Consider the following 5711-nt stretch of genomic DNA (forward strand, 5'->3'; position numbering starts at 1 on the left):
CATTTTATGAATGGACAAGCCCACCCCATGGCAGCCATTTTGTGAGGGTGCCTATGATTTCTCTCAGAATTCCAAATGTGCCCACTGTTCCATAAAGGTTGGGGACCCCTGCTTTAATCACTCACCAGCTTTAGTAATTATCTCTCACTGAAAGCGGCAAAAGTTGTTAAGATATTATTGCCTGTTGGATTGTTGAGCCTCTTAGGGTGCAATCCTATTAAGATAGTCAGCGGTAGAAGTATCTAATACAGGGTGGCTGGAGTATGGAGGTGATCCTTGCCTCCCTGCTCCAGCTACCCTGCACCTTTGCTAGACAGTCGACGTCACCCATCTAGATGCAGGGCTTTCAAGGAGGAAGGAAGAACGTTGGGGCAGCTTCCATGGTCTCCTCTCCTCTTTCCCTGCACTCCATTTCTGAGCACAGAGTTCTGGCGAGCGCAGAGAAAACCATGCCAGCTATGAGGGGGCAGGGGTGGGGGAGTATAGTTTCTGGGCTCCAAGGTTGGAGCCCTAATCCCAACCTCGGATCCCAGAAATCAAACAATCCTATGTGTCCCCCCAACCCCCGCCCCAGACAATGTCTAGGGGCATAGGATTGCTCTGTTACATAATGCTTAAAAACAAAATGAAGAGGATTGCCTTGTGTGTATCTGTAAGCTATGCCCTCTTGCGTGGAAATTGTTTAGATTTGATTGCATTGCATTATACGATGCACCATTACTGGCTTAACCTCTCCAAGGTTTTCAGCTGCTGTTTTATTTAGCTATCCTGACTACATCGCCTACAGCAACTCTGAGCAATGATTCCCCTAGTGGCATGCATGAGCTGGCCTGTTTGACTGCAAAAATACATTATGGCTGAATTTGCCTGGAGAGTTTGGAAAGATCTAAGGTCTTTGGAGACGAAAAATGTGTTTTTTCTTTGTTTTAGCTGACAGGATGAGCCGCTGGCATTTTAAAGTGCAAGTCATTAGCGTCCACAAGGGTGATGTTAATATGTCTGTGTTTCAATCTCAGGACATTTTCCAGTTGCTTCTGCCACAACAATCTCTGCCATCTCAGTGCTTTTCAAGCCCCCTGTGAATTAAAGGAACCTTTGCCATGCCAGCAGGAATCACGGTAGACTTCAGCTCAGACCAGTTGCTATATCGGATTCACTCTTCGCAGCGGTTGGCAGTGAAGGCCGAGGAGGATTGTCACTGAGGAGGAAGGGGTGGTGGTGGTGGTGGTGTGTGGAGGCTTAGTGATTAATAATGAATCATTATCTTGTCATAGTAGATCAAAAGGGAAGGTAGTGGATGAACTGCGAGGAAATATGGTGTTGTGCTGAGTAAGGAATTTTTATACAGCACCAGGGCTGAGGGAAAAGGCCCTCCTCCCAATTTGTCAGGCCATTCTCAGGTAGCAAATCTGAGGAAACATTTTGGAGAGTTTTGGGGTGCCTGTGTGAAATTATCCACGGGGGATGGTGGCTCTGATGTCAGTGGGGTGGTGAATCTGCCCCAGTTTCAGTCAGAACGTGAAAGGAGTTCTGAGTGAAACCCCGAGCGAATTCACTGCCCCATTGGCATCGGAGCCACCAGCCTCCAGTGGGAATTATTTGACGTTTCAGTGCTGGGGGGCTTACTACATGGTGTTGGCAGCACAGTGCCCCTTGGCAGCCACCTCCTGAAAGTCTCCATTCCCTCCCCCCCCCCCCATAATGCTGCTTTGGAAGGATGGTAAGCAGAGGCAAGATAACGTTTATGGGGTGTTGAGGGGAGAGAGAAAAGCTTCTGCCATGACCCGGTAAGCCCTCCCAGCCAAAATTTATAAATAATTTCTCCCTCTGAAATGGACCCCAGACCCGTTACGCACACCCACACACCCATGTCATCCTCTCATTCCAATGTCAGTTCTCATTTCAATCTGCAGTTTATCATAGTCTTAACACCGTAATGGAGAGAGATCTATTTAGGAAAGTGGTGGGCAGGCTTCAATATTATTTTATGGAATGGAGGCTTGGACACTTAAGAAGAACAATTTGGGGGAAACCAAATCTTTCAAAATGTGGCTATATTGGTGCATGTTGAAGATACCATAGACTGAACGAGTAACAAATGAAGATGTACGACATAGGGTAAGCAAGCGAATGGAATTAATAAATACCATCAAAAGAAGAAAATTACAATATCTTGGTCATATTTTCCGAGGAGAAAAATACACCATACTCCAACTCGATATACAAGGGAAAATTGAAGGGAAAAGTTCAGTGGGAAGAAGACAAACATCATGGTTAAAGAACGCGAGGGAATGGTATAGCTGTACTTCTATACAATTATTAAGAGCAACGGTGTCAAAAACAAAAATAGCTTTAATGATAGCTAACTTCTGATAGGATAAAGCACAACAACAACGATGATGGCAGACTTCAGGCTTGCATGATCTACTATATACTAAAACCCTAAGTTACACCCACCAGAGACAGGTGCAAAATAGTGGCTAAGATGTGTAGGCACATGCTAAGCATTAAGGAACAGAGTACCCCTAATCAAATTCTTGGCTTGATAATTTGTGATCAGGATCAGAACCAAGCTCACAATTCCTTTCACACACAAATCCATTCTTGCTCCCCCCTCCCCCCCAGCCAAGCATTCTTTTTCAGCAGCCTAATTAAAGGATTTTTAGTTGTTCTAATTGTTAGGCAGCTGGGAGTCAGAAACCCTTGCCCATCTATTGCAAATCACCCAGAGATCTACCAGTCGACCCTGATCTACCTTCGGTTCACTCCTGAATTGGGCTAGGCTGCACTTGGTGCAAATATTGCACCCAGGCAAAATCTAAGTTAATTAGCCAGCCTAGGCTGGTAGCTCCGAACCTTATTTGGGGCTAGGGTCCAGCACTTTGGAGAGCTCCTTTAGAGTTCTGGCTCTTTCTGACTAAAACTCAGAATGGATTCACAGCTCCCTACCACGCTTCACTGCTCAGCCTTCCATCCTCCCAAGGTCGGTAAAATGAGTACCCAGTTAGCTGGGGGAAAGGTAATAACGGCCGGGGAAAGCAACGGCAAACCACCCCGCTATAAGGCCTGCCAAGAAAACGTCAGCAAAAGCTGACGTCCCTCCAAGAGTCAGTAATGACTCAGAGCTTGCAGGAGAGGTTCCCTTCCTTTCCTTTCTTTGAAAATGTAGATGCCAGCAATTATCTGAATTTCTGTCTGGCACTAATCAGAACTTACAGGACCACTGGATGGCACAGAGCAGAGTTGTGAATGTGATGTGATACAGAAAAAGGAAGATAAGTATTTAAAAAACTTTATCAATGCAAAATGGGGGGGGGATAAAAGGTCCACCTCCAAAAAGATCTGCCTTATGACAATATGACATATTTGCAATTTCTCAACTTAAGTGTCACCTTCAATATGAACATATATTTATTTGCAGCAGCCGCAGGCCATTGCAATTAATATGTCATACATAAAACACAACAAATAAAATGATTAAGTTGAAAGTTATAAAAATGCTAGCACAATCACAAAATGCATCAAATATAAAACACTCCTGAGCACATGAAATTGCCAAATTAATGTTTTAAAGAGTCAAGATTCAAGGGGCACCCAATAGACCTTATTTTAATGGCAGCAGGAGCAAAAACAAAAAAGTCCAGACTTTTAAATTTTTGCTTCCTCCCTCTTCAAGACATGTAATGATGCAAAACAAGGTAAATAACCGCAGCAACAGGGATAAAAGGCGGGAGGTGGACACCCACAAAGAGGGGATGAAATGGAAGGAATCCGGAAAGCAGCCTCAGGGACCATCAGACAGCCCTAATTGATGCGAGGGACAGAGCCTGTCAGGGAAAGGGAACACCACATGGGAAATGCAATAAGGCAGCATTGTAGGAAAGCGAGGGGGGAAGGGGCTGAATCAAGGAGTCTTTTGCCCCTCGTGTAGCAGCTGAGCCTACATGTTCAGCATGTTTGGTCAATTGCTGCTTGCTTTAACTGGAAAGAATGTCATAAAGATTCTCCCTTCCCCACTCAGACTCTCTGCTGGCTATTCCCTACAGTTTCCAGCTCGGCCTCGAACTACATTCCCATGACCAAGTGTAATGTAACCTAATCTAATCAGAAGAGGTAAGAAAGCAGGAGAGGAGACATCGGCGTTAACCCAGGCAAAACTAGGGAGAAGAGAAGAGAGCTGCGGGGAGGAGGAAGTATCTATGTTTTGGCCATTCTTGGCACGCCTGCCTGGTTTTTTATGTTGTCATCCGGAACAAAAGTGATCCCCAGGTTCTTAAGCCCTGGGATGGTGCCAGGTAAATTATTCAGAAAGGAGAGCTTGGGCTTGTATCGCAGACGGTTTCATCCAGTGCATCCATGCCATATAAACACGAGGAGCAAAGAGGATAGAGCAGCTAGAATAAATCAAACGGATAGTGACACTTTTGCCAAAGGACAGCGGAAAGGACCTATCCCAGAGATTCCAGTGGTACTTTGATGGAATCACTTTGAAAATGTGCTAACTTGGCTCTGTCCATCATTTGTTAACTTGGCTCTGTCCATCATTTGTTAGGAAAAGATGTCATAGGGAGATTACCCCAGCAATTCAGATGTAGTGGGGAAGGAGAGGCTTACCTGCTGCCCCCGCTATCCTTGTGTCTGGTGGCTTCCATTGCCACCGACGCATAAGCCCAGAAGTTGGCCACACGGCAGCAGGTAAGTGCGGGGGGGGGAGGGGCTTACCTGCCGCCACCACGCAGCCAGCACCCAGAAAAGTCCGAGTCGCCTCTGAGGGGCTGAATCTCACCTCGGCTTTGGCGCCAAGGCGGGTCGGGCACCCCTGAGGCAGATCGGGGCTGCTTCGGGGGCTCCGGATCAGTCTCGAAGTAGGATCGGATGATGTGGTGTGCACAGCCCTAATCTGGATTTCCTACACAGACACACAGGGGGTTTCTACATGGAGCCCTTTTTTTATTACCTGCGGTTTTGCAACCCATAATCCACACCTTAATGAGAAGTGCACAAAGGAAGACTCGGCCTGTGCTGGGAAGAATAGCCTCCCTCTCCCCCAGCCAAGACCTCATCCACCCGCATCCCCACTATTTTCTCCAGTGTGAGATAACAGCAGAGGATTCTCTCCAAGAAGGATTCCTCTAGGGCTCTCGCTGCTTGCATGTTTACAAATTAGTAAAACAATTAAAAGGTGAAATAAGGAAATAAGACACAGGAGAACAAGGGATTTCACTGTTTGCGTTTTTAAAAAACAAAACAAAAAACAAGGGGGCACCTGGACTTGAACCAGGGACCTCTTGATCTGCAGTCAAATGCTCTACCACTGAGCTATACCCCCACCTGGACATGTTTTTGTATATTGCTACTAGTGAACACTATGAAACTTGTTCCAATAGGTTTGTGATGTATTGTACCCATAGATATTCTTTAAAACAATATTAGAATACTGAAGCATTTAGATTTTAACTGGTTGGGTGCTGTTTATTTTTTATTGTGTTTTAAACTGATTTGTTTTTATGTTGTTTTAGTTAATCTTTATTTTACAGTTGCTAGCCACCTTGAGCACCATTTGTGGCAGAAAGGTGGGATAGAAACTTAATAAACAAACAAGATGGAGCTGTTCCTAAACACACTTAACTGTCCCCTGCCAAGTGGAGGTGTGGCGAAAACAGAATATGGAAATGAGTGCTTTTGTACATATAGTCTCCCAAGGTTGGTTC

General features: G+C 45.4%; 1 non-coding gene across 1 annotated transcript; it reads right to left on the minus strand.

Moving 5' to 3' along the window:
- Positions 1-5257: 5257 nt before the first annotated feature.
- TRNAC-GCA (transfer RNA cysteine (anticodon GCA)) lies at positions 5258-5329 on the minus strand. The gene has a single exon. It is a non-coding gene; the product is annotated as a tRNA-Cys (tRNA).
- Between the last annotated feature and the right edge of the window lie 382 nt (positions 5330-5711).

This window comes from Elgaria multicarinata, chromosome 4, assembly GCF_023053635.1.
Source record: "Elgaria multicarinata webbii isolate HBS135686 ecotype San Diego chromosome 4, rElgMul1.1.pri, whole genome shotgun sequence".
Taxonomy (NCBI): domain Eukaryota; kingdom Metazoa; phylum Chordata; class Lepidosauria; order Squamata; family Anguidae; genus Elgaria; species Elgaria multicarinata.